General features: G+C 49.9%; 1 protein-coding gene and 1 pseudogene across 2 annotated transcripts in view; both read left to right on the plus strand.

Moving 5' to 3' along the window:
• Window positions 1–27402, plus strand: part of FAM21 (Family with sequence similarity 21) — a 245453-nt gene that overhangs the window by 14817 nt on the left and 203234 nt on the right. The gene's annotated exons all lie outside the window — the stretch shown is intronic.
• On the plus strand, window positions 26892–27010 carry LOC137630247 (5S ribosomal RNA; annotated as a pseudogene).

Raw genomic sequence — 27402 nt, forward strand, 5'->3', positions numbered from 1 at the left:
TCTAGACCTTCCGAGGATGTCCACGTGTCCCCCCAGGAAGAGCCACTGGGGACGGGAGACTTTGCTGCCAGTCCTTTAGGAGGAGAGCACCAAGAGTCAGAACACGCATTCTGGCAAGTCCTGACCCTCATGAGGAACCTCAACGGGATCCCAGACCCTGAGATTCCTCCTCGTGAGGGTAAGGACACGGTCTTGGACCGTGTCTACGGCACCCAGAAACCCTCTAGGGCCAGTGCAGCTTTGCCCTGGTCTCAGGGGATGAAGAGTGCCAGGGACAAGGTCGAGGGCCAGTTCTCTGAGCTTGCCTCCTCCAGCAGATCCAGCGCCGGTAACAAGCTCCTCCCTCCTCCTCGAGTCCATCAGAGGAGGTACTTTGAGATCCTTGAGGAGTCTTGTTTGGGTCTTCCGATTCATCACTCCGTGGAAGAACTCACCGGGGGAGTCCCTCTAGAGAGAGACTCCAACCGGCACGTGTCCTACTCAGCTACTGAGATCCTAAGCCAGGAGAAGGTCGCTAAGTGTGCCATGCAGGCAACTTCGTGGCTTGACATCTGGCTGGGGTCTCTGGGCATCCTGGTGTGGTCTGAGGACCTCTCCAAAGAAAGCACCAGGAAGGCACTGGAGACTTTCTTGCTCTCAGGCACGCGGACCATCGAGTTTCTGGCCCACCAAGTCTCGAGCTTGTGGGCCAATACGATTCTCAAACGACGGGACGCTGTGGCTGAGAGGTTCCACCAGAGGTTCCCAGTTCGGAGGTTAGCAGGCTCAGACACTCTTCCGTGTTCGGTAAGAGTTTGTTTGAGCCTAAGGACGTGGAGCTTACCGCTGAGAGGTGGAGGAAGTCCAACCAGGATTCCCTCATCCATAGGGCCCTGACATCGAGGCCCTACAAACCTCCAGCGGCACAACAGCCCCGTCCGGCTAAGGACACGAAGAAGACCACTGCAGCAAAGCTGAAGGTGTCTAAGCCCTTTCCTGCCAAGAGCAGAAGGAGCAAGAAGTCCTCCAGGGAAGGCAAGAACCCTAGAGGAAACGGCCGAGGCCGTAAACGCTAGGGTTGGCAGTCCCCCTGCATGTCCACCAGTGGGGGGATGCCTACAAAGTTGCGCGGCAAGGTGGCAGCAACTCTGGGCAGATACCGGGACGATTTCCGTGATCGCTCAGGGTTATCGCGTCCCGTTCACAGCTTCTCTACCTCCCCTGACAGCGAATCCAGTGTCGTTGAGCTCTCTTGCCATGGGATTGGCAAGAGGGCAAGCCCTTTGGGCAGAAGTCCAGACCATGTTGAAGAAGGACGCTCTCCAGGAGGTTGTAGACGGATCCCCAGGCTTCTACAGTCTACTCTTTCTTGTGAGAAAGGCGTCTGGAGGCTGGAGACCAGTCATCGACCACTCAACCCTGAACGGGTTTGTCAAACAGACTCCGTTCAGTATGGAGACGGCAGACACGGTCAGACTCGCAGTGAGACCACAAGACTTCATGTGTACACTGGACCTGAAGGACGCGTACTTCCAGATCCCAGTCCATCCGTCTTCAAGGAAGTACCTAAGATTCAGCCTAGACAACAAGATCTACCAGTTCAAGGTGCTGTGTTTCGGTCTCTCCACAGCACCAGAGTGTTCACCCTGATATCTTCGTGGGCTCACAGGATCGGCATCCGTCTCCTTCGTTATCTGGACGACTGGCTGATCCTGGCAGACTCGGAGTCGACCCTTCTTAGACACCGAGACAAGCTTCTGGGACTTTTCCAAGATCTAGGGATCATGGTAAATCTCGAGAAGTCTTCTCTGCTTCCATCTCAACGACTGGTATATCTAGGCATGATATTGGACACCAATCTCCACAAAGCCTTTCCATCAGACAACAGGATAGCAAGGCTGAGGAGGGTCGCAGAGCCTTTCCTCAGACGAGAAGAGCTTCCAGCCCAATCTTGGTTACGTCTCCTAGGTCACCTGTCTTCCTTGGCCAGTCTAGTTCCAAACGGCCGCCTCAGTATGAGATCCCTGCAATGGCGGCTCAAGTCCCGATGGAATCAAGGCAACGATTCCCTGGACATTCTGGTCCCTATGGGGCCTGCGGAACGGACGGACCTGCAGTGGTGGTTGACCGACGGAAACCTTCGAAAGGGAGTAGATCTTCTCGTCCTCCCCTGGATTTGATGCTGTTCTCGGATGCGTCAAAAGAAGGGTATCGGACAGGTTGGTATTCCTGTCTCCCTGTTCACATGATCTCCCTGTACCCCCTCATGGACTAGTTCTCGCCTCCCCCAATATCCCACCCCACCCAGGACCCTTCTCTCCTCCTGTTTGTTATGTGCGTGGTTGGTCACTACGGGCCGAGTCCTCTCGCGCCTGGGGGCCCACGTTCTGAACCACAGAGTCTCAGGCCTATGGTCAGAATCAGAAAAGTACCTCCACATCAATCTGCTAGAAATGAAGGCCGTATATCTGGCCCTTCAACAGTTCCAACAGATCCTGGTGGGTCACTCTGTGGTGGTGATGAGCGACAACACCACAGTAGTGGCTTATGTCAACAAGCAGGGAGGTACCTTTTTACAACAGCTATCCCATCTTGCAGTAGAGATACTGAGATGGACCGATGTCCACTCGATACCACTATCAGCTCACTTCATTCCGGGCAAAAGGAATGTGCTCGCCGACAGTCTGAGCAGAGCTTCGCAGATAGTGAGTACCGAGTGGTCTTTGGATCCTCTAGTAGCCAACAAAGTCCTGACTTTGTGCGGTTCCCCAACAGTGGACCTGTTCGCGACAGCCTTGAACTTCAAGCTGCCGCTGTACTGCTCCCCAGTCCCGGACCCCAAGGCACTCTGGCAAGATGCCTTCCAACAACGGTGGGACAATATCGACGTCTACGCCTTCCCACCGTTCTGTCTGATGAGAAGGGTGCTCAACAAGACCAGACTATCGGTCAACCTGTCAATGACCTGGATAGCTCCGCTATGGCATCATGCAGAGTGGTTCCCGGACCTTCTGCAGCTCCTGACGGAACTCCAGAGAGAACTCCCCCCACGACACGAACTACTCAAGCAACTACACTGCAACATCTTCCACAAAGCCGTAGCATCGCTTCGACTTCACGCCTGGAGACTATTCAGCATCTCCTCACAGAGAGAGGCTTTTCGCAACAAGTTGCGGAGAGGATGTCTCGACACCTGCGAAAGTCTTCTGCAGGGGTCTACCAGGCGAAGTGGAGACTCTTGTGTGGTTTGTGTCGTGGGAGGAGTATCTCTCCCCTCGATGCCACTATTCCAGCAATAGCGGAGTTTCTTGTATATTTGCGGGAGGAAATGCGTCTTTCGGTCTCGGCGGTGAAATGCTATCGCTCAGCCTTAAGCCTGGCCTTCAGGCTGAAAGGAATAGACATTTCTTCCTCACTGGAACTTTCTTTGCTCATACGAAGCTACGAACTTAGCTGCCCTCAGTCGGAAGTGAGACCTCCTCCATGGAACGTGGTTCGGGTTCTCAGGGCGCTTAAGAGACCTCCGTTCGAACCATTACGCCAGGCTTCTGATCGTCACCTGACTTGGAAGACGGTGTTCCTGCTCGCTCTGGCTTCAGCCAAGCGTGTCAGTGAACTTCATGGTCTCTCGTACGACGTTGCCCATTCAAGGGGATGGTGGGAGGTAACGTTCAGGTTTGTACCTGAGTTTGTTGCTAAGACTCAATATCCTGGAGTTCCGGACCCACGGTTCGACTCCTTCAGGATTTCTAGTCTTCGTTCTGTAACACAAGACCCAGACCATCTCCTACTATGCCCAGTAAGGAGTCTGAGGCGTTTTCTTAAAAGAACAGCTGCAGTTCGTCCTCGCGTGCAAGCCCTGTTTGTGAGCACAGGAAGGACGAAGAATAGGGTCGCCAAGAATACCTTCTCAGCTTGGATTCGAAGGGTCATCCATCATGCCCTGAATCCAGACCCTCCTCCGTCATGTCGGCCTAGAGCACACGATGTCAGAGGCATCGCAACGTCCCTGGCATTCAAGAGAAACTTTTCTGTGACGCAGGTGCTACAAGCTGGGGTCTGGAAGCGTCAAACGACCTTCACAGCCCACTATCTGCAGGACGTGACCCACAGGAGCCTCGATACTTTCTCTATCGGCCCTATGGTGGCTGCACAACAGCTGGTCTAACCTCAGGCTCCTTAATGGACAGGTAGCAGAAGGTTGAGGTCATTGTTACCCGGTTTTAGACTGCATGAATGAAAAAGTATGTCTGGCCCTTACTCTTTTCTTCATCCTCCCCTCTCTTGGGGAAAGCAGCATCCTGGGTTCTCTGCATAGCTGACCTCAAACCACTGCAGGTAAACCATGCTTCCTTGTGTTCCTAGTATTAGTGTAATACTGTCGCGTCCCCCATACCCTGACGAGGTGGTATTGGGAACGTCCTAGCCTAGAATTCCATCTAAAGGACTTCAGGTCAACTTCCTAGGATGAGTCACACTTCATTCCTTCACACACAAGCTTATGTAGGCCGCACGTTCCTTGCGGAGCAAGGAATTTGCGAGGTGCAGGGACTCCTTTTCTCGAGTGCTACTCACTCGGATTCTGAGTCCCCGGGCAAAAGCCAAAGCCAGTAAGGCTGGGACTTTCCACCCTACCTAAGGGTTAAGTCACCCTATGTAAATAGCGTGGTTTATATTTCGGTTACGGAACAAATGACAATTTCGGTTACGGAACAAATGACAAATTCAGAGATAATTTGTATTTTTCCTTACCATACAAACCTTAGCTATTTACACATATTTGCCCGCCAGCCCTGTCCCCCGTGAAGTCCTACCTCTAAGCTAAGTGAATCAGTTCACCGGTGTGTGAGGGGGGAGGGGTAGCTAGCTACCCCTCCTCTACCCCGTCGCTAACTAGCGAGAGGGTAGTTAACCCTCGTTAAAAATCTAATGGCTCGTCATTCAGCTACGCCGAAAGTAATACCCCCTATGTAAATAGCTAAGGTTTGTATGGTTAGGAAAAATACAAATTATCTCCGAATTTGTCATTTTTCAGCTTCTTCTCCAGGGAACATTTCCTTTCAGAGGATCAGTGGTTCTTACTATTAGTGAATATTTTTAGCTGATTTAAATAATTGTAATTGTTTTTATTACAGTTACTCTCCGCTCCTCCTTTTCCCGTGGATGTCGACTGGGGAAGGGAGGGCGCAATACTTATTTTATGTTTGTTCCCTCGGTGGTCCTCTTTGGAGTTCCTCCTTAGGGAATTTTCTGTTACATAATTTATTTTATTTTTCCTCGGGTAGCTATGCAGTTTTCTTCGTTCAAATGAGAGTACCGACGAAGTAGAGCTGTTCTGTTCATGCCTGGGGAATCTGCTATCACTGCCGTCCCACAGATGACGTCATCATGGGCGTCATTCCTTCTCTTATAAGTACACCCGTGATAACATGATCAGCACTTCAGATCATCTTAGAACACTACCAGGAGGTTTGCCTCCAGGTGTTGGGCAACTTTCCCTTCCGAGGGAGACTTTCCTCCCCAAGTGTGAGGTTGTTTCTCCCATCCGAAGGAGAACTTCCCACATCTTAATCACTTCATCAACTCCGACTGCTGTTGCTGCCTTTGCCTAGACTACTCTCCCCCCTTGCTGAGTCTCTCTTCCTTCGGGGGCGGAGCATAGTCTTAGGCAAGTCTCTCCTGTAAAGTGATCACCTCTCTTGTTCACGAGTGGGACCACTCATAGAGACTCCTCTTTGGAGGATTGCTACTGCTGTAAGTCAGCTTGCTGATCCCCCGGCCCTCATGGGCGTCATCCCCTCTCCTCAGAAGTACGCCCGTGGCAACACTTGATCAGCACTTCATCTTCGAGGAAAGATTGTTTCCCCCTTCCGAGGGAGAACTGCCTGCATCTTAATCACTTCACAGACTCCGACTGCTGTTGCTGTCTTCGCCTAGACTACACTCCCTCCTTGCTGAGTCTCTCTTCCTCCGGGGGCGGAGCATAGTCTTAGGAAAGTCTCTCCTGCGAAGTGATCCTTTCTCTCGTTCGCGAGAGGGGCCACTCATAGAGACTCCTCTTCAGAGGATCACTACTGCTGAAGGTCAGCTTGCTGGTCCTCCGGCCCTCATGGGCGTCATCAGTTCCTGATTTTCCTACCAGTTGACTTACCAGCGCAACCTTGCGCTACAGCTAGTCCTTGGACTTCGGTCCTGGACTCTTCTGTGGATCGTTCACGATTGCCATTGGTGGATGTTCACCCTTCCAAAGGGCACATCCCAGTACCTGCTCGTCCTGCCAGCTGACCTGCCAACCTACCAGCACAACCTTGCGCTGCAGCTTAGTCCTTGGACTTCGGTCCTGGACTCTTCTGGGGACCTTTCATGGTCGCCATCGGTAGATATTCGTCCTTCCAAAGGGCACATTCCAGTTCCTGATCGTCCTGCCAGCTGACCTACCGACCTACCAGCGCAACCTTACACTGCAGTTAGTCCTTGGACTTTGGTCCTGGACTCTTCTATGGATCGTTCCTGCTCGCCAACGATTCCCTGCGCCAGCGCTCTTCTGCACCTGCGCGCCAGTGCTCTCTTACGCTCCCGCTTTCTCATGCGCACCATTGCTTCTGGCAGTCTTCCGCAGGTGCCATCGTTGTCCTATGCGCCGGCACTCCACCGCTCGCCAACGATCTCTGTTACCAGCGTTCGCCTGCGCGCCAGCTCTCTCCTGCGCCTGTGCATCAACGATCTCTGCTCACCAGCGTTCGGCAGTCATCCGCACGCCAGTATTCCTCTGCGCACGCGCCAACAGTCTTACGCGCGCTTGCCAAACAGTCTTCCTCGCGCGCGCCACGCAATCACGTGCTCATGCACCCGCCCTAGCGCAACCAGTCACGCGCTTCTGCGCTTTCTAGGGAGACAGCACAAAACCCTACACAGTGCCTTACTGCGCGCCAGCGCTCACCTGCACTCTCCTGCTCACTTGCGCTCTCAGATCCAGCGCTTGCCAATGTGCCAACTCTTCCTGTTTGCCAACGATCTTTTGCGGTGTCCTGCGCTTTCAGACCAGCGCTCTCCTGCGCAGTTGCGGTCTCAGATCTAATGCGCCAGCTCTTGCCAAAGAGCCAGTGCTCGCAGATCCAATGCGCCAGCTCTTGCCAAAGAGCCAGCGCTCACCTGCGCACCAGCGCTTGCCTGCTCTCCAGTGCTCTTCTGCACATTCACCGAAAACTGCACTTCAGCAGAAACTGAGCACCAGCATCATCCTGTGTGCCATCGCTCCAGCACTCTCCTGCACACTCGTGCAATAGGCAAAAAGAATAAAACTTTTTGGACAGGTCACCATTGCCCCATTCCTCTCCCTGCAAATGCATAACATGACCGCTGGGAAAAGAGGAAAGAGGCTTCACAGAAGGATTCAAGATCCCAAAGATTCCATCCAAGGGGAATCAAAACGGGGAATCCTTGGTCCCTGTCTCTTCTGAAGTTTTTTCTTGACAGTTCCACCGTCAGCAAACAAGAAAGCATCAACAGACTGATCGCTAGATCACTGTTTGCTGATGGCTAGTTCACTGTTTGCGGATCGCTAGCTCGCCGATCACCAGATTGCCAATTGCTAGCTCATCTCTGATCATTGACCTCTAGTCCCTCCAATGACTAACGATCTCCAGTTGCTAGCGTGCCAATCACCGATTGCCAGTCAATTACCAGTCATCAGCTTGCTGATCCCTAGATCACCGATGGGCAGCTCATCTTTCTTCGATCTTCGAACTCAGCTCGCTGATCTCTGACCAGCCCATTGTCAGCTTGCTGATCTCTGACCAACCAGAATGGACCATAGTCAGCTTGCTGATCTCTAGCTCACCGATCACCGGTCTGTGATCGATCGGTGATCATCAATGGCTTACCATCACCAACTAACTATCTTTAAACCATTCTGCTTTCTCAGGGCTCTCAAAGCAGATTACCAACTCATTTATCGCCAACCTACCTAGGTAGGGAGTTGGTGAACGGGTCGACAGAACCTTTGCGAAAGGCAGAGACTGTCCAAGGCTTCTTCTAACACGAGGTTGTGTGTAGCATGACAAACAATCATGCTCAGTCACCAACTTCGGCAGTGCCAGTTCCAGCAGCGCCTGTTACAGCTTTGCCCGCGCACCTACACCCTGTGTCCATAGCTGCCAAGCGACCAGCACCTTTCCTGGCAGCGGTTCTTTCAGTGTCTTTTCTGGCTCCAGAAGGGTATGCTTCTAGGTGGCAGTGCCACCAAGAACACAAGGGATCAAACCCAAGCCATCTGGCACAGATCCTACATGGTAGAAATTGGGAATTGTTCCTGATAAGCCTTGTCAGAGGTGATCATGCCCCTGCCTGGGGACACCCTTCATCCCAGGTCCCATAAGATCTCTTTCATAGACTCTCTTAGGCTCTATCCTATAGAGGTCATTCATCCTGTCACTTCCAAGGCAGCTCCCATCCTGGTGCTAGACCCAGCAAAACCTTCAGAGTTCCTGGGGCAGGAAGAGTCGTTATCCATACTATCGACCTCCATCTAGCTGCTAGCCCTAAGGCTCCTGACATGGAAGAAGGTGAGTTTGAATCTGTGTTTATGCAGGTTCTTGTCTGCATTCATTTAGTAAATGAACTTGGTAATGCAACTTACTCCCCTTCGCAGGGGAGAATCGCAGCCATAGATGTGCTATATCGTGCTCCAATAGCTAACGTACAACGGTTAGAGTTATTGTGGTGTAAGTAGGCTGCCAGGTCCATTGCTAAGGAAGACTTGCAAATATCTTAGAGAAAGGAATTCCTTAGGGCGAGTTAATCACTGAAGCTACTTCCTCCTCCATTCGTGAGTACTTGTATAACATACAGGACAACTTCCTTTCTCCACTGCCACTAGACCAGGCAGTGTTGGCCTTGTCTCAAGGCTCAACCTTAGAAAAGCTGGCACTGCAGCCGGTGACATTCTTGGCTGTGGAGGCTCTGAATAAGGAGAGGTTGGCAAAGACAATTCTTCTCACTTACTCATGTATGGACCAATGGTCCAGGACTGTGGGTTACATAGCCACGACTGATCTCTCTGATCCAGAGAAACGTGAGATGTTCAAGAGCATTGTTCTCACAGGTGCAAGAGTGATGGAATTCTTAACACACAACATAGCGAACCAGTGGACCAACTAGATCCTGAGAGGTGTGACCCCATCATCTCCAGGTTTCAGAAGCCCGTACTAAAAATAGAGGCTCTTCCTCGTAACTCCTCAGTTAAGTCTCTTTGTTTCCTCTCGAAGACATGGAGGCAGTTACGGAGAAAAGGAGGATGGCAAGACAGGACTCCCTTCTTCATCAGGCTGTAATATTCCGTCCCGCTTCATTGCACCAGCAGCACCTAGAGCTTTCACTGGGGCAAGGCAAGCAAAGGTCACTTTGAGGCAGAACACCAACAAGAAGTCTCTACCTTTCAAACAGCCCTTTCATGGCAACAGTTATAGAGGATAAGGGTAGAGAGGTGGGGGACGTGGGCCGCCTTCATGCTATAGACCTTGGACGGTCTCTGTTCTTTGCAAAGATTACGTTGCCCCGCTCACCAACTCTCCACCTACCCTGATTCGTCACCAACGACATCTCCACCCTTCGTGTAGGGATTGGTGAAGGACGCTGCCCTTTTGGGCAGAAGTTCAGACCACGTTAGAGAAAGGCGCTCTCCAGGAGGTCGTTGATGAATCCCCAGTTTTCTTCAGTTAACTCTTTTTGTAGAGGCTGGAGACCAGTCGTCAACCTCTCAAAGTTGAAGAGTTTGTCCTTCAAATTACATTCAAGATGGAGACCACAGCAACGGTCAAACAGGCTGTCAAACCAAAAGACTTCATGATTGCGTCAGATTTGAAAGACGCATACTTCCAGATCCCTATTCAGCATTCATCAAGGAAGTACCTCAGCTTCATACTGCACAGATAGATATAAAAGTTCTGAGTGTCATGCTTTCAGGCCACTCGGTAGTGTTGATGAGGGACAACATGACTGTAGTGTCGTATCTAAACAAACAAGGAGGTATTATTTCATGGCAATTTTACCAACTGGCCATTGAAATCCTACAATGGACAAAAGACAATGCAATTTCCATGTCAGCCAGGTTCATACTCGGCAAGAAGAACATCTTGGCAGACAAGCTGACCAGGAAAAAACTGATAGTTGGTAGGATAGTGAACAAAGTAGTGACTTTGTGGGGTTCGCCGATGATAGACCTGTTTGCAACATCCCTGAACTGGAAGCTTCCAGTGTACTGTTTGCTAGTACTGGATCCAAAAGCAGTTTTTCAGGATGCATTTCAACTCTTGTGGGACCATCTGAGAGAGGGTTTTTGCAACCAGTAGCAAGACAAATGTCTGAGTATCAGGCACAGTGGGTGATCCTTTGTTGTTGGTGTTGTAGAAGGAATGCCTCTCTACATGGAGACACCATACCCTTAATTGCCTAGTTTTTACTGAACTGTATCTCCAGGAGGAAAAACTGCTCAGTTTTGGTGGTAAAAGGCTACTGCTTGGCATGGAGCCAAGTCTTTAGACTGAATGAATTAGATATTTCCTCTTCATTAGAGCTGTCTATGCTCATACAAAGTTTTGAACAAGCTTGTCCTCAGTTGCAAGTGGGACTATCTCCATGGAACGTCGCGAAAGTTCTTCGTGATTTTGTGCCTTTGCATGAAGGCTTCAGACTCTGATCTTACGTTGAAAACTGTCTTTCTTCTTGCCTTAGCCTCTGCCAAGAGGGTTAGCGAATATCATGGTCGCTCCCTTGACGTCTCCCATTCAAGGTGATGTTGACGGTACGTTTAATAATGATTTTGTTGCTAGGATGCAAAATCTAGCATTTCTGATCCTAGATTGAGTTCCTTACAGATTTTGAGTCTTTTGGAGGTAACCAGTGATCCTGAGCAACTGCTTTTGTGTCCTGTGAGAGTGCTAAGGTGCTATCTCAATTGAACCTGAGGTGCTCACCTGCAGATCAAGTATCTGTGTGTTAGTTTGGGCAGGGTTAAGAAGAGCGTGAGGAGGAAAACCATCTCCTCATGGACCAGGTAGGATATTGACTGTGCCATCAATCCTTGCCCTTGTCATCAGCAAAAATGCAAGACCCAGAGCTCACGACATCAGGGGCTTAAGCATATCCTTGGCATTCAAAAAGAGCCTCTCTTTGAGGCAGGTACTTCAAGCAATGGTGCGGAGGAGACAAACAACCTTCACTGCCCACAACTTACAAGGTCCTTAGATACTTTTCCAATAGGATCTATGGTAGCTGCATAGCAAGTGTTAACTACCTTACTGTATCCACACAGGAATACTAGCAGTTGTTGTAAGGCAGAGGTTATGGTGTTAGTCTAGGATGAATGAAAAAAGGAATGACTGGCCTTTTCTTTTCTTCACCTTCCCCTCTTTTGGGGCATAGCATCCATAAACCTTATTAGCTAGAACTCCTACGACTGCAGGTAACCCTCATTTTAGCTTATAGCTGGAATATATTTATCTTTTATCTTTGTTGCATCCCCAATTTTCTTACTAGGGGGTTTGGTACGCTGGCTCTTAGTATGCATATAGTACTCACAAACCTGTAGTTTATGCACACACAGCTTTGACAATTACATAGTCACTCATTTTCAATTTTGCAATGCCATTAACCTGCTGGGGTTGACAAGCCACTGATTTGCTAGGTATCAGCATGCTCATCTAACACGTTATCAGGCTTGGATACAGCAATCCCAAATTAAATGTTTTCAGCCAACCGAAGTGTGAGTTTCTCATGTAAAGATTGCAAGGTTTGTATTTTGTGTAGGAACAAATGATAAATTTGCAAGTACTCTAGTTCGCATTTTTCATAAAAATACAAACTTATAGTTCTTTACACATACTTCACCCGCCATCACCTAACCCACAGGAGAATCTCCCGTCTGGGATCAAAGTGAAGAAGGTATGAGTGAGGGATGGGGGTGGTGTTACTCCCTGCTTTCATTGGTAACAGTCGTAATCATTGTTGACACCTCAGTAAAATTTTTATAGCCGTATGCCAGCTTGTGCTAACTTATTCTCCTCCTATGTAAACAACCCCAGGTTTGTATTGTTAGGAAAAATACTAATTACTTCCAAATTTATCATTTTTGCAAAAGATAACATCAGAACACAATTAAACGAGAAGTAAACTAATAGAAAAAAATGTTTTTCATACAAAAATAGATCACTTAAGTCTAACAGAAAATTTATAGGCCAGAAGCTATTATCATTAATGATTTCCAGTGGATATATATTCCCAAGGTAGAATTCGGTATTAAATGCCATTGTGGATCATGTTTACATTGATTAAAATCAGGAGTGTTAGTGATAGATACTCATAAAAGATATCCACATGTTGCAAACTCTCAATTCTGCTATAATGGTGGAGATGGGTTTATTTCAAGTCTAAAACAGATTCCTGAATTAGACAGGAATATGTACAGTGACTTTTCATAAACTTATATCTCTCTTGATAGATCAATTGGTAGAGTCCTCGCATGCACGGCTTTGGCTGAGAAAGCAGGGGTTCAAATACCTGCCCAGCTAGAAGCTATTACCATAAATGAATTCCAGTGCAAATATATTCTCAAGCTATAATTCAGTATCAAATGCCATTGTGGTTGATGTTTACATTGATTAAAATCACGAGTGTTAGTGATATATATTCATCATAACTAACCACGTGTTGCAAACTAACAATTCAGCTATAATGGTGAAGATGGAATTTTTTTTTCAAGTCTAAAACAGATTCCTGAATTCAACAGGAATATGTATGACAACTTGTCTAAAACTTATTTGTTCCGTAACCGAAATACAAACCACGCTACAGTGAACCCTCGCTACTTCGCGGTTCGACCATCGCGGATTCACCACTTCGCGGATTTTTTTCATAACCCATGTATATACATATATCGCGGATTTTCCGGAAATATAAAAAATACCGCGAAGTGACCGATGGTGCGAGATTGGAGAAAGTAAGGAAAATTGAATTGTGATTGATTTTCAATATAAATGAAACTTTGAGGAGCAACAAAGATATCATTTGTTAGAGAGATAGAGAGAGGTAAGGAATGGGAGGTAGTGAAAAGTAGCCCACAGAGAGAGAGAGAGAGAGAGAGAGAGAGAGAGAGAGAGAGAGAGAGAGAGAGAGGGGGGGTTTAAATGTAATAAACAAAAAAAATTGATAGGTTATAACACATTGGTGCTTATGTAATATCAACTGTATACTGTAGACGGTTTGAATAAGTTAAGAAATGGTATAAATGATACTTTGTTAGTGTATTCGTACACACTCAAGAGCGGCAGCTAGATGACAGCTGATCTAATCACAGCCAAAAGTAAAAAAAAAAAAAAAAAGTCAACAATACTCGATTTTTAAAACAAACCCGAAATTTAAAAATAAAAGTACACGCTTTCTTAATGTGCAATTAACTATTTAAAGAGTGGCAATTTTCTAGAATAAAAGGATATTTCCCAAAAAATAGTGGTTTGCTGATGAAATCGGATGCCGTATTTTTAGCTATGATTGAAATGGATGTAGACTCGGCCTAATTATTTCGTTTCGTATTTAATTGACACTAAGAAAACTAATTTTAGCTTCTTCATCTAAATGTAAGTATTGTATAACACGGAGAGATTGAGAGAGAGAGAGAGAGAGAGAGAGAGAGAGAGAGAGAGAGAGAGAGGAGAGAGAGAGAGAGAGAGAGAGAGAGAGAATCAGCTGTTGTACTCAAATGGCGTGTTTTTGTTTCGTGAGAATTTCATCGCCACGACTTTAACAACAACATACTGTACTGAACTTTACAGTATTATACAGACTACTGTAATATGATAAAGTAAAATATTTGTAATCTATTTTATATGAAATGGGGCTATTTTTTTTTTTTCAATATTAAACTTACCCGATAATCATGTAGCTGTCAACTCCGTTGCCCGACAGAATTCTATGGAGGGATACGCCAGCTATCACAATACTAGAAGGGGGTGTACTTACCAGCGCCACCTGTGGCCAGGTACTCAAGTACTTCTTGTTGACACCTCCTCAATTATTCCTCTGTCGTGCTTCCGGCAAGACGTTCTGGGATACGCTTATGGTCTTCGAGTTTATTCACGGATATTTGGTGAAGTATTCTCTCAGATTAACGGCTGTCGCTTTACTGGAAACCTTCTTATATTAGCTAGATAGCTTTTATATAGTTCTGATATAACGGTTAACGATTTTTGCTTGTTTTTGGAACCCCCTTTGGCTAACTCTTTGGATTACAAGATGTCTGACATTTCGCAAGCCCCCTCCCATAGACGATGTAGGTCTTGCAATAGGCGTATTCCGAAGGCCTCGGTAGATCCTCACACCGCTTGTTCTGACTGTAGGGACAGGCCCTGTCAGTTAGAAAATCGATGTGAGGAATGCGCCGGACTTTCGGAATTGGAATTTGTCCGTCTTTTAAAATATTCAACTAAGTTAGAGAGAGGTAGAGTTAGGAGGAGTTCTTCTCACTCTTCACTGTTTTCCTCACCTCATGATCCCCTACCTTTTCCTACCCCTGTAGTGGCTACCCCCGAACCTACTGTGTGCCCTCCGCCTGATATGTCAGTTGTTTTGCGTGCTATTCAGGCTTTAGGCGATAAAGTAGAGTCAGTGGTAAGTGACCATAAGTCTCTGATGGCCGAAGTTAAAGAACTGAAGGTCAAGAGTGCAGTGGGTGGAATTAGTGCCAGTGCTGTGACGAGTGCTAGTGTCGGTGCAGTGCCAAGTGCTAGTGTTAGTGCCAGTGTGGTGCGTGAGGATTTTTCTGTGCGAGCCAGTCGTCCTCCCAGTCCGGGACCTCTTGCAAGCTCCCATGCCCAGGGGAGAAGCAATGTCGAAGGGCATAAGGGTTCGGCAGGCCTTGTTAGGCGCACAGAACTATCCTCGGTGGTTGCGGGCGTGTCTTCCAAAGACCGTCACTCCCACCTGCAGACGATTGAGCCCGTCTTATTCTCGTCCGCTGATCAACTGTCAGGGAAGAAACGTTGGTCTCAGGTCTCGAGACCGCTTAAACGTAGAGTCCAGTCCGCGAGTGCTCAGCCAGGTTGCAGTCATTGGCTCAGCTCTGACTCGCCTCAGTCCTCTGTCGACTGTACTCCGCCCAAGAGGAGTAAGGTTCTGCCACAACAGAGCTCGACTGTTAAGGCTTTACCTCAGTCTACTTTCGTTTCTGCCGATCCCAAGTGGACTCTGCTTCAGTCCATGCAAGCACAGCTTTCGGACTTGATGCGTGAGTGTCGGGCTGAGAGTGTTGCACCTCCGCCTCCGCCTACACTCCCTCCGCCTGTTCTCGCTCCGCCTGCGCTCGCCCCGCCTGCGCTCGCTCCGCCTGGTCGCAGCACCATCTGCCAGGCGTACGATGTTGAGCCACTTTCTGAGTTCGCTGTTCCCAGTGGTGTTCAGCCTCAGCCTTCTTTAAGGCAACCTTTACTTTGGGATCAGGAGGGTTATTCCACTCTTCCTCCGCCTCCCCTTGCTGCTCCACCAGTGGTGCAACTCTCGGTTGAGGTACAACAACCTCTCCCGTCCATGAGTCAGTCTGCTCAGCCATCGCTGCAGCGAGCTCAACCCTCCTCAAGGCAAGCTCCTCTACACCCTGGACTTGCGCCTCAGGAGCCTCAGCTTGCGAGAACTTTACCTTGTTCTGCGCAGCCTCAACCTCATCATGCTCCGCTCATATCACAGGAACAGGAACGTGCTACTCCGCCTCCGTCCTCCGCTCAGCAAGCGCAATCCTTGGGTTCATCCTCTCTTGCTAGGAGTCAACCTCCTTCACCCATGCGCCTTCCTTCTGCTTCGTCTGTTGTTCAGCCTTTGCAGTCTGAGCCTCAGGTTTTCCCTCAACAGTTACTGGAAGAGGAAACCACTGTTATTGTTCCTACCCGTTCTGACTCTGCGGTTCAGCATTCTTGTCCGATCTCTTCGCTACACTCAGGTGATGAGGTATCGGATGATGAGGAGGCACACCTTGATCCCTCATCAGACGTGGACGAATCCAAGCTTTCTCCACAGTCTATTGATTTTCGTAAGGTCTTGGCTCTACTCAGGGAGATTTACCCAGACCACTTTGTCTCTGCTATTCCCCGCTCTCCGCCATCTGAGTTTTCGCTGGGCGTACAACAAGCTAAGTCCTCCTATACTAAGCTTGTCCTAGCTAGATCCTCTAAGAGGGCTTTAAGGATCTTAGGGGAGTGGCTGCAGTCTAAACAACACCTTGGCAAGACTTCCTTCATGTTCCCTCCAACGAAGCTCACTTCGAAAGCGAGCGTTTGGTATGCCACAGGGGAAGCACCAGGCTTGGGAGTACCTGCCTCTGCCCAGGCTGACTTCTCAAGTCTGGTGGACTCGCCTCGGAGAACTGCTATGAGACGCTCGAAGGTTTGTTGGACCTTCTCAGACCTGGATCACTTACTGAAAGGGATGTTCAGAGCATTTGAAATATTCAACTTTCTCGACTGGTGCCTGGGGGCCCTCAGCAAGAAAACCTCTCCTGCGGACAAAGATTCTGCCATGCTATTAATGTCCTGCATGGATAAGGCCATCAGAGATGGATCGGGCGAGCTAGCGTCGTTGTTTGTATCAGGGTGTTGAAGAAAAGGGAACAACTGTGTACCTTCCTTTCCGCCAGCATTACACCTTGCCAACGGTCACAACTCCTTTTTGCTCCGCTCTCGAAGTTCCTCTTTCCCGAAGAGCTAGTTAAGGACTTGTCTGCTGCCCTGATACAAAAGGATACGCACGATCTTGTAGCCTCATCGGCTCGTAAGTCTAAGGTTGCCACCTCAGTCCCCAAGACTTATCGCTCCCCAGTGGCTGATACCCCTGCTACGAGGTTCATACCGCCCTTTCGTGGTAGAGCCCCCAGCCGAGGAAGCTCCCGTCCAGACTCTCACAGGAGCAAGTCTAGGAAAGGATCCAGGACATCTAAAGGAAAAAACTGACTCTCCGTTTCTCCAGACAACAGTAGGAGCCAGACTCAAGATCTTCTGGCGAGCCTGGAAGAAGAGAGGTGCAGACGCACAGTCTGTCAGTGGGCTGAGGAATGGTTACAGGATTCCATTCTGCCTCAAACCACCTCTGACCACATCGCCCATCAACCTCTCTCCCAACTACAAAGAAGAGGACAAGAGGCTAGCATTGCAACAGGAGGTGTCGCTACTTGTGCAGAAGAAGGCAGTGGTTATAGTCCGGGACCATCAATCCCCGGGCTTCTACAACCGTCTCTTTCTTGTGGCCAAGAAGACAGGAGGTTGGAGACCGGTGCTGGACGTCAGCTCTCTCAACGAGTATGTTACCAAGCAGACGTTCACGATGGAGACGACCAAGTCGGTCTTAGCAGCGGTCAGACAGGAGGACTGGATGGTCTCGTTGGACTTGAAAGATGCATACTTTCACGTTCCCATTCATCCAGACTCCCAACCTTTCCTGAGATTCGTTTTCGGAAAGGTGGTCTATCAGTTCCAAGCCCTGTGTTTTGGCCTAAGCACAGCTCCTATGGTCTTTACTCATCTGATGAGGAATGTAGCAAAATTCCTACACTTGTCGAACATCAGAGCCTCCCTCTACCTAGACGACTGGCTGTTGAGAGCCTCCACGAGTCGTCGTTGTCTGGAGAACCTCAATTGGACTTTAGACTTAATCAGAGACCTAGGTCTATTAGTCAATATAGAGAAATCTCAACTCATTCCCTCCCAATCCATTGTGTACCTGGGAATGGAGATTCGGAGTCAGGATTTTCGGGCTTTTCCTTCGGCCCCCAGGATAAGCCAAGCCCTAGAGTGCATCATGAGCATGCTGAAGAGGAGCAATTGCTCAGTGAGACAGTGGATGAGTCTCACAGGGACCCTCTCATCACTGGCCCTGTTTGTCGAGCTAGGAAGACTCCACCTCCGCCCTCTTCAATTCCATCTTGCAGCTCATTGGGACAAGGGCTCGACTCTAGAAGCAGTCTCTATCCCTATCAACCAAGAGATGAAGACCACTCTCCTGTGGTGGAAGCACAATCTCCTTCTCAAGGAGGGTCTATCATTGGCCATTCAGACCCCCAATCTTCATCTCTTCTCAGATGCATCGGACTCGGGCTGGGGTGCAACCTTGGACGGACGGGAATGCTCGGGAGTGTGGAACGAGGAACAAGGATTACTCCACATCAACTGCAAGGAACTGCTAGCAGTTCATCTAGCCCTGTTGAACTTCAAGTCCCTCCTGCTAGGCAAAGTGGTGGAGGTGAACTCAGACAACACCACAGCCTTGGCTTACATCTCCAAGCAAGGAGGGACCCATTCGAGGAGCCTATACGAGATCGCAAGGGACCTCCTCATTTGGTCAAGAGGTCTAAACCTCACTCTGGTCACGAGGTTCATCCAGGGCGATATGAATGTTTCAGCGGATCGCCTAAGCAGAAGGAATCAGGTCATTCCCACGGAATGGACCCTCCACAAGAGTGTGTGCAACAGACTTTGGACCTTGTGGGGTCAACCTACCATAGATCTGTTTGCCACCTCCATAACCAAGAGACTTCCGCTGTATTGTTCCCCTGTTCCAGACCCTGCAGCAGTTCATGTGGATGCTTTTCTACTGAACTGGTCCCATCTCGACCTGTACGCATTCCCTCCGTTCAAGATAATAAACAAAGTTCTGCAGAAATTCGTCTCGCACGAAGGGACACGGCTGACGCTGGTTGCTCCCCTTTGGCCTGCAAGAGAATGGTTCACAGAGGTACGTCAATGGCTAGTCGACTTCCCCAGGACTCTACCTCTAAGAGTGGACCTTCTACGTCAACCTCACGTAGACAGGTTGCACCCAAACCTCCACGCTCTTCGGCTGACTGCCTTCAGACTGTCGAAAGATTCGCTAGAGCTAGAGGCTTTTCGAAGGAGGCAGCCAGTGCGATTGCCAGAGCTAGAAGAGTTTCCACTCGTAGAGTCTACCAGTCTAAGTGGGAGGTCTTCCGAAGCTGGTGTAGAGCCAATTCAATATCCTCTACCAATACCTCTGTGATCCAAATAGCTGACTTCCTTCTACATCTTAGGAATGAGAGATCCCTTTCAGCACCTACGATTAAAGGATATAGGAGCATGTTGGCTTCAGTTCTCCGCCACAGAGGTTTGGACCTGTCTTCCAACAAGGACCTTCAAGACATTCTCAAGTCTTTTGAGACGTCTAAAGAACGTCGTCTTTCCACTCCAGGCTGGAATCTAGACGTAGTCTTAAGGTTCCTTATGACATCTAGGTTCGAACCTCTCCAGTCAGCTTCCTTCAAGGACCTTACCCTCAAGACTCTTTTTCTCGTTTGCCTTGCAACAGCTAAGAGAGTCAGTGAGGTTCATGCCTTCAGCAAGAACATTGGTTTCACAACCGAATCTGCAACATGTTCTTTTCAGCTTGGATTCCTAGCAAAGAACGAGCTTCCTTCACGTCCTTGGCCTAGATCGTTCGAAATACCTAGCCTTTCCAACATGGTAGGTAACGAACTAGAGAGAGTTCTTTGCCCTGTCAGAGCTCTCAAATATTATCTTAAGAGGTCTAAACCTATTCGAGGACAGTCAGAAGCCTTATGGTGTGCCATTAAGAAACCCTCGAGACCCATGTCCAAGAATGGGCTTTCGTATTATATAAGGCTTCTGATCAGAGAAGCACATTCTCACTTAAAGGAGGAAGACCTTGCATTGCTGAAGGTAAGGACCCACGAAGTAAGAGCTGTAGCTACTTCGATGGCCTTTAATAAAAACCGTTCTCTGCAGAGCATAATGGATGCAACCTATTGGAGGAGCAAGTCAGTGTTTGCATCATTTTATCTGAAAGATGTCCAGTCTCTTTACGAGAACTGCTACACCCTGGGACCATTCGTAGCAGCGAGTGCAGTAGTAGGTGAGGGCTCAGCCACTACATTCCCTTAATCCCATATCCTTTTTTAACCTTTCTCTTGAATACTTTTATTGTTGTTTTTATGGTTGTTACGGTAGGCTAAGAAGCCTTCCGCATCCTTGGATTTGGCGGGTGGTCTATTCATTCTTGAGAAGCGCCTGGGTTAAAGGTTTGGTAGAGGTCCTTTAGTAGGGGTTGCAACCCCGTGTACTTTGGCACCTTTGGGTTGATTCAGCCTCCAAGAGGAACGCTGCGCTCAGTAAGGAAGACGAACTTTAAATAAAGAGGCAGAGTAACGGTTCTATTCGACTTCCTTACCAGGTACTTATTATTTCATTGTTATTTGAGATAACTGTTATATGAAATATGGGATACTTAGCTATCCTTTAATCTTGTACACTGGTTTTCACCCACCTCCCTGGGTGTGAATCAGCTACATGATTATCGGGTAAGTTTAATATTGAAAAATGTTATTTTTATTAATAAAATAAATTTTTGAATATACTTACCCGATAATCATGATTTAATCGACCCTCCCTTCCTCCCCAGAGAGAACCAGTGGACCGAGGAATAATTGAGGAGGTGTCAACAAGAAGTACTTGAGTACCTGGCCACAGGTGGCGCTGGTAAGTACACCCCCTTCTAGTATTGTGATAGCTGGCGTATCCCTCCATAGAATTCTGTCGGGCAACGGAGTTGACAGCTACATGATTATCGGGTAAGTATATTCAAAAATTTATTTTATTAATAAAAATAACATTTTTTAAATTTACATTTACGTATGTAAAACAACTCTCTCTCTCTCTCTCTCTCTCTCTCTCTCTCTCTCTCTCTCTCTCTCTCTCTCTCTCTCTCTCTCTCTCTCTCTCTCGTAGTATTGTTTTCCTGCTTTGCTACGTATGTATGATTTTATATAGATACGGTAAATAATATTTGTAATAACATATTTTATTAAAGGTTTTACTGTAATATCATTATTTATCACTTTCATCATGCGCGTTAAATTCCTTAGTTTGTTTACTGAGCGTACTTTATGACGCCGTCGTTTCAGGTGGCGTCATAAAGAAAAACATTTCATTTGGAAGTCCTAAGAAAAATTAAGTAAAACATTAGTAATAACCAAATCAACATACTGTTCTGAATAATCAATATAATCGTTGCAGAAACTAACCTATACACAGATGTGTAAATGCGTTTGTTTCTTCATTATAATCAGAGATAAACGTAAACAAAACATTGGTTGCCATTTTTTATCGTGCTTTTAGGCGTGTTTAGGAAACACATGATATAAAGTCGCCCTTAATATTTGTGCCTGTTTTAGTTTAGGGTACGTTAGTACATGCATTAAGTGTTCTGTACATTAAAGGGTAGTTTGTTAACAGTACTACGTACAAGGGAAAGTTTTAAAAGTCTGAATATACATGTTAAATAAATAGGTAAATATGCTGTCACTACTTCGCGGATTTTCACCTATCGCGGCCGGGTCTGGAACCTATCTACCGCGATAAACGAGGGTTCACTGTATTTACATTGGGTTTACCTTTTAGCGCAGCTGAAATGGCGAGCCATTAGAATTTAACGAGGGTGTATTACCGCCGCGCTAGTTAGCGGGGGGGTAGGGGAGTGGTAGCTAGCTACCCCTCCCCCCCTCACACACAGGTGAATGCCCACTTTCACTTTTGGCTCGGACTGGGACAGACGTCTCTGTCTTGGTCCTCTCTTGGCAGCCATTGTTTGTTTCGTCTTTACTTAATCGCTTACTTTTCTTTTACTCAATATATATGTAAACATGTTTTCATGTTTGTGTATATATTTGAGTATAGAAATCAGTAAGTTTCCTTTTCAGAGTTGTGTGTGTAGTGTACGATATCTCCGTGGAGTCCTCGGCAGTTAGGCCACCACGGCGTAATTTTATGGGTTGCGATCGAGTTTGACTTCGGTCTTTCTCTCTCTCTCTCTCTCTTGAGGTCGTTCACACTTTTTACTACGTTTTACTACGCTCCTCGTAGCTTCCTTTCCGTGTGGGGGGGTTGCTACGCCGTACGTTTTGTCTCAATTAGTTTATGAATCTAATTGTAGTTGTTAATTTTTCAGCTTGTAGAACGATTCCTTTTGGGGTTTTCGTTCCTTCTTTAGTGTTCATTCATTTTTTAATTACATAATTACATAGTTTCATAATTATAATTGTTATAATTCTGTTTTGGTTACAGCTCTCCTTCCATGAGTGTAAGTGATTGTGAGAGCACGTGCCTGTTGTGTAATTCTTGTTTCCTTTCCCTCGGGATTCCTCTTCGGAGCCTTCCCGGGGGAATGAATGTGTACTAATGATTTTTGTTTAATTTTTTTACAGTTACCGATCTAGTTCGTTTCTGTAATATGGCAACGGTGTGAGCTGTCTTGTGATGGCCTGGGGATTCGGCTGTTGCTGCCTCCCCTTTAGATTTTCATCAGGGGCGTGTCTCCTTCTACTGGAAGTACTCCCGTGATGATTGACAGCTCTCCAGTTCATTTTAGAACTCTCAGGAGGCTTGCCTCCTTGGGTGGGTAACTTTCCCTCCGAGGGAAGTTATTCCTGTCCAGGCTTGAGTTTTTCCCCTTTTGGGGGGTTCTTCTCTTGCCTTTTTTTCGTGCGACTATGCTCTTGGTGCTGAGCGGTCACACCTGCAGTTTCGCTCAAGGGGCTGGGCAACTGCAGGAGCCCCTCTTCGGAGGATTGCTCCTTTTAGGTCACTGGCTGACCAGTCTCTTCTACGAAGTGTTTCTCTTTCGTTCGCGAGAGAGTACACTCATAGAGACTCCTCTTCGGAGGTTTTTCTGCTGCTGTTGCTGTTGGCCTCCTTCGCCGTAAGGCTCACCGTCCGCCTCGTCGTAAGGGCCTCTCATCTCCCTATAAGGGTGCTAAGTGGCGCCTTTTTGAATCTCCGTTTGCAGCCTATAACTCCTTCTTCTTGATCTTCCGCCCTGGTGCAGATGGACAGCAGTCTGATCTCGTCTTCCGACGGGCAACGGTCTTCCCGACGGACAACGGTCTTCCAACGGACATCAGTCTCCCGGCGGACAGGCAACGGTCTTCCGATGGACATCTGTCTCCCGACGGACAACGATCCCTTCGGGGCAAAGGGTTGCCTCCCACGGGGGTTCTTCCCTTGCGTGTCAGGGTTCCCCTGCGCGCCCTTCTGCTGTGTTCGCTCCTGCTCCTGCTCCTGCTCAGTGTTAGCGCACAGGCGCTCTCCTGCTCATCAGCGCTTATTGATCGCTAGCGCTCTCCTGTTCGCCAGCGCTCTCCTGTTCGTCAGCGCTCTCCTGTTCGTCAGCGCTCTCATGATGATCATCTCTGCTGTTCCTGTTGGTTCCTGTTTCGCGCCCTTCGCCCTCGCGATCTAGAACTTCGGTTCAGGTCTGGGTCAAGGACTCTTCCTCTATGCGCAGGCTTCCACGCGTTGCCTTCTGCTCGTCAGCGATCGTCAGTTCGCCAGCGACCTTAGACGCGTCAACGTTCACCTGCTCGCCAGCGATCTCCTACGCGTCAACGATCGCCACGCGTGTCAGTTCCCCTGACCACCATCACTAGCGATCTAGCGCTCGCCTGCTGTGGACCACGATCTCCGGTAGCTGAGTCTTGCCGTAGATCTTCCTCCTGCTCGCCAGCGCTCACCTTTTCTTCTGTCCTTCTGTGCGCCAGCTTTCTTCATTTGCCAGCGCACATCTGCGCGCCCTTCTTTGCCACGCACTAATGGGCGCCAACGGCTTTCTGACCGTCTAGGATGGCCTGATTAACAGCTGGCTTCAGCGCTCACCTTCCTGATGCACCTGCGCGCCTTCTGTTAGCGCGATGCGCGCTAACCATCACTACTCTCTCTCGCGTTGGCAACCGCCTACGCACCCGCGCGATTCTTCATCTGCTTGCTAGCGTTTTGTTAACGCACCACCGCTCGCCAACGCGCCGTCGCTTGCCGACGCCCCATCGCCCACCTGTGCGTCAGCGCTCACCAGCTCACCACTGATCGCCTGTTGATCCACATCGCCAGCGGTCTTCCTCACCCACGCGGCAGCGCGTTTCCTCGCCATCGCGCCAGCGCTTGCGTTCGCCGCCTCGGACACGTGCTCATTCACCTGCCCACCCTCGCGCCCACTCGCCTGCGCCCGTGCGACCGCTCGCCCGCGCGACCGCTCGCCCGCGCGATCATTCGCCTGCGCGTCCGCGCACATGCTCTCCAATGTTCGCGCGCGCGGTATTCCATCGCGCGAACGGATGGTTTCTGTCGCGCGAACCGGCGGTGTTCCGTCGCGCGAACCGACGGTGTTCCGTCGCGCGAACCTACGGTGTTCAGTTGAGCGAACCTACGGTATTCCGTCGCGCGATTGGATGGTTTCCGTCGCGCGAACGGATGGTTTCCGTCGCGCGAACGGACGGTGTTCCGTCGCGCGAACCTACGGTGTTCCGTCGAGCGAACCTACGGTGTTCCGTCGAGCGAACCTACGGGGTTCCGTCGCGCGAACCTACGGGGTTCCGTCGCGGGAACCGACGGGGTTCCGTCGCTGGAACCGACGGGGTTCCGTCGCGGGAACCGACGGGGTTCCGTCGCGGGAACCGACGGGGTTCCGTCGCGGGAACCGACGGGGTTCCGTCGCGCGAACCTACGGTGTTCCGTCGAGCGAACCGACGGGGTTCCGTCGAGCGAACCTACGGGGTTCCGTCGCGCGAACCGACGGGGTTCCGTCGCGCGAACCGACGGGGTTCCGTCGCGCGAACCGACGGGGTTCCGTCGCGCGAACCGACGGGGTTCCGTCGCGCGAACCGACGGGGTTCCGTCGCGCGAACCGACGGGGTTCCGTCGCGCGAACCGACGGGGTTCCGTCGCGCGAACCAACGGGGTTCCGTCGCGCGAACCGACGGGGTTCCGTCGCGCGAACCGACGGGGTTCCGTCGCGCGAACCGACGGGGTTCCGTCGCGCGAACCGACGGGGTTCCGTCGCGCGAACCGACGGGGTTCCGTCGCGCGAACCGACGGGGTTCCGTCGCGCGAACCGACGGGGTTCCGTCGCGCGAACCGACGGGGTTCCGTCGCGCGAACCGACGGGGTTCCGTCGCGCGAACCGACGGGGTTCCGTCGCGCGAACCGACGGGGTTCCGTCGCGCGAACCGACGGGGTTCCGTCGCGCGATCCGACGGGGTTCCGTCGCGCGAACCGACGGGGTTCCGTCGCGCGAACCGACGGGGTTTCTTCGTAGAACGTCGGCTTAATTCTTGCAGTGTCCATTGCTCGTCCATAGGTTATCGCTCGCCGACCACCAGCTCTCGCCCTTCCTACCACGCTCGCCCTCCTTCTGCTCACCTTCGTTTGCGTTCCTGCGTGACCGCGCATAGGCGCTTCCACGTTCACCCACGCGCAAATCATTGATTTACCATCGCGCGAGCTCCAGGGCGATTGCGACCACGATTCCCATTGGGGTTTTCGCAGCATGGCCAGCCCTGGCGAGTTCTTTTGGAGCGTATTTCCAGAACACGGCCTCACCCCGTAAACGCAGAGCATGGCACTTGCAAGAATAGGAAGAATCTTCAGGGAGGTCTGAGCAACACTCCTCTTTCCAGAACCTGGGTTAGCCCTTCCCCGTCATTCCCTGGCAGGATTTTTGGCGGGGGGCTTTCCGTTCGAGATTTCTCCATCGGCCAAGGGGTGACTGCTTACCCCTTCCTCTTCTCCACCTCGTGTAGGGGGCTTACCAGGTCCTTTCCCTCCTCGGTTACGGCCCGAGGTTTGGTTCAAGGAAGCTACAGGAAGATCATGGGTACTTTCCTCCTCTCGGGCTCAGGCACCTTGGCGTTTCGTCGTTAAGTATCTAACTTGCGGGCAAGCTCGATGTTGGACCATCTGGACGCGCTGACCGAGGGCTTCCTTTCGGGTGTCTCATCCGTGGATGTCGACAACCTCAGACACCCTTCCATCCTTGAGAAGAGTTTGTTTGTGCCCAAGGATAGAGACTTAGACAGCGGCTGTGCGGAGGAAATCGACTTCCGTTTTCACTCCTCCAAGGCACTTTCTTCCAGACTCTGCAGGGCTCCAGCGCCTTTTTCTTTCAACCACGTCGGCCTAAGTTATCGGCTACGACAACTGAGACAAGGTGTCCAATTGCAGTTTCCTCCTGTCAGGAAAAGATGGCACGGGAGGCTCCCCCGGGGGGGGGGGCATAGTCCTAAAGGGAGCGGCAGAGTTCACGAACTCTAGGATTGGCACCCCACCCCCCCCTTGCAGGTTTCTCGCTGGGAGGATGCCTAAGGTTTCTCATCCGGATGACAGCTTCCCGATCCCCATTCCCGCACGATCTCTGTGATCAGCCAAGGATATCGCGCCTGCCGTCTCTGTCAGCGATTTCAGTGTCTCTGAACCTCTATGCCATAGGGTCGGCAAGAGTTGCCCGTTTGGGCAGAATGATCCATACCTTAGGAGAAGGTCCTCCATGGGATCATCGACGGCTTCTCCCCCGGCTTCTTCAGTCGATCCTTTCTTGTAAGGAAGTATCTGAGTCGGGAGTTCCGTAGTCGACCTCTCAGCCCTGATCAAGTTTGTCGAACAAACTTCATCCAGTGTAGAACAGCAGAATCGATCAGACTGGTAACGAGGCGACAGGACTCCTTAAACCCTGGATCGGAAGGACCGTTACTTTCAGTTCCCATTCCATCCATCTTCCAGGGAGCACGTGGAATTCAGCCTAGACTGCAGGTATTCCTGCTTATGATGCAGTGTGGCGATCCCGCCGTGGCATCGCAGGTTTTTTTCCCCAGAGAACTCTCCCTGCTTTCCTCATGGCTGCTCAGGTGCAGGCTTCCGCCTCCTTCACTTTTTGGAGGGCTGGTCAACTCCGGTAGGCTCGGGTTCGACTTTCTTCAGCGCCGGGACAAGCTTCCGGATGCTTACCATGAGTGTGGGTTCATGGTATTTTGCTATGAGCCTTCTCTCTTCTGCCTCAACATCTGGAGTATCTGGGCATGATATTGAGTCAACGGCCTTACCACGTTGGAAACCCCGCTTCTCGTCCGTCCAGCGAGGTTAAGCAACGTCGGTTCTGGTCGGTACTTGGATGGGTGACCATCTGGGGACGCCAGATTCTGTTGCCACCTCCTCCGAGCCTTCCCTTCAGTTGACTGTGGCAAGGCTGAGGAGAGTCGCAGTACCTGTTCTCGGTCAAGCAAAGCTTTCAGCCCTACCTTGATGGGAGTGGATATTCTCGTCCTTTCCCCACATTCTTGATGCTGTTCTCGGGCTCGTCAAAAAAAAAAAAAGGGGGGGGGCATGTTCCGGTCCAGGCCTATGGTCAGGACCTGAAGGATACCTCTCCATCATTCAGGCAGGCTTAGGGGCCGTAGTCTGGCCCCCCTACAGATCCTACAGCTCCTGCCGAGTCGCTCCGTGCGCGTCGACTTCATGATTCTGGCGTGTTCCAACCAGCAGGGGACGCATTTTCACCCCTCCACATCTTGCAGTAGAGATACCGAGATGATTGAGATAC

Source organism: Palaemon carinicauda, chromosome 2 (genome assembly GCF_036898095.1).
Source record: "Palaemon carinicauda isolate YSFRI2023 chromosome 2, ASM3689809v2, whole genome shotgun sequence".
Taxonomy (NCBI): domain Eukaryota; kingdom Metazoa; phylum Arthropoda; class Malacostraca; order Decapoda; family Palaemonidae; genus Palaemon; species Palaemon carinicauda.